The 1548-nt window shown below is 34.9% G+C and overlaps 1 long non-coding RNA gene across 1 annotated transcript; it reads left to right on the top strand.

The window, feature by feature from the left end:
• The first annotated feature begins 308 nt into the window (after positions 1–308).
• LOC139872135 (uncharacterized) lies at positions 309–1159 on the top strand. Its single transcript, XR_011766886.1, has 3 exons — positions 309–426; positions 515–562; positions 1052–1159. It is a non-coding gene; the product is annotated as an uncharacterized lncRNA (long non-coding RNA).
• The last annotated feature ends 389 nt before the right edge of the window (positions 1160–1548 follow it).

The raw sequence follows: 1548 nt of genomic DNA, 5'->3' as shown, positions 1-1548 counted from the left end.
GACAGGTCTTACCCACTTACTTATGGGTCACCTTGGGTTATTCTTTTTTCCAACAAGTAAAATACCGAATTATTACTTGTTAGAGAATGGTCAAATGGCTTGAACAGGTTGAAGATAGCAAATAGTGTTTGTAAACTGCATAAAATCTCCAGAATCACTCCATTCTACACATTTGTTGAGTTTTATTTATAATAGAGCAATTTTTTAATCATATATAAACTTTCTACTGGAGTTTGTCCTTGTTTAATTTAATATCTGTTATAATTATAATAGTGCTTATATATGTTGATCAAAAATTTTGTATCTGCCATTGATATTCATGTTACAGGTCATGGAAAGCATTCAGCAAGCCAACATGGAGTACAGGTTAACAGATAATCTCTTGTGACCGAGATTATGAAGCATGCGTTCCGGTTTTAGACAAAGGTATCTGTAGATCCATATTTCGTTCCTTTACATGTGATCAAATGTATATGATAAACATATCGGATGTAAGATGTATGTTTACTTGCAGGTGCAGCTTACAGTTAAGAACTCTTACTAAATGGGATCATTAGAATATGTAAGGTAATCTGAACTATATTGACATGTATGATTACTGATGAAAAGGCCCAAATTACAAGCTGATTATAACAATATCCCAAGACCACTCATACTTATGTTCCTTTTTAATTAACCCAATATATGAGTTCCATATACTTGAACTAAAGAAATGATACAAAACAAACTAGAAAATAGAGACAAATCTTATAACTAGATAGATGGGAAATATTGACCAGTTTATCTATAAATGGGTCTCTAATGGGTATGTTTGGTTGTTAACAGGTCAAAAGTGTAACTAAAAGGTAAATGGGTCAAACGGATCAAATGTTTTCTAATGTATGTTGTCTGTTGTAATTAGTTTACAAAAAACTGGTTTGGGTCAAACCAACCTATTTAGTTCCCAGTTTGGCCACCTCTCTGAATAACAATACGCATTATTATGCAGCTACTATTTGAGCGTTTATTTCGCCCATGACCCGTATTTAATCTGTAACGTTTGGCTTTTCAGGCATCAGCTCTTTAGTGATCATGCTATAATGAAGCGTTATGCCAGACAAAGAAGGAAAAAGCAGAAGCCAGTGTCCACATACATGAGCCAATCTGTCGTACATCCATGCACATATCTTACTGACTAGTCAAAATGATCATTTTGAAACATGCTTTTTCAATCACTTGTTCAGTTGTTTGCCGTTTGATTCTTAACAAATAGTTGATCAAAGGTTATTCAGTACCCTTTACAAACACGAAATATGCATAGATGAAGTGCAATGTGTTTTAATGAAGTAAAAGTTTTCTTTTTTCCATTTGAAAAGAAAGTTATTAGGGAACAAAATCGGTTTACGGAAGTCTTATTAAAAAAAAGGCGGCTAAGATTCACTGATGGGGTTCTGAACACGATGTCGGAACCCACCCACCGGATCATTTCCCTGATACGTACTATTACAGTTCTCCCGCCACTCAGGAGAAACTCCCACGATGAATCCATACGGGCATCGCGTGTGGTAA

The sequence above is a fragment of the Rutidosis leptorrhynchoides genome, chromosome 10 (genome assembly GCF_046630445.1).
Source record: "Rutidosis leptorrhynchoides isolate AG116_Rl617_1_P2 chromosome 10, CSIRO_AGI_Rlap_v1, whole genome shotgun sequence".
Taxonomy (NCBI): domain Eukaryota; kingdom Viridiplantae; phylum Streptophyta; class Magnoliopsida; order Asterales; family Asteraceae; genus Rutidosis; species Rutidosis leptorrhynchoides.
Note: the sequence above shows the minus strand (reverse complement) of the source record. Positions and strands in the feature narration are given on the sequence as shown.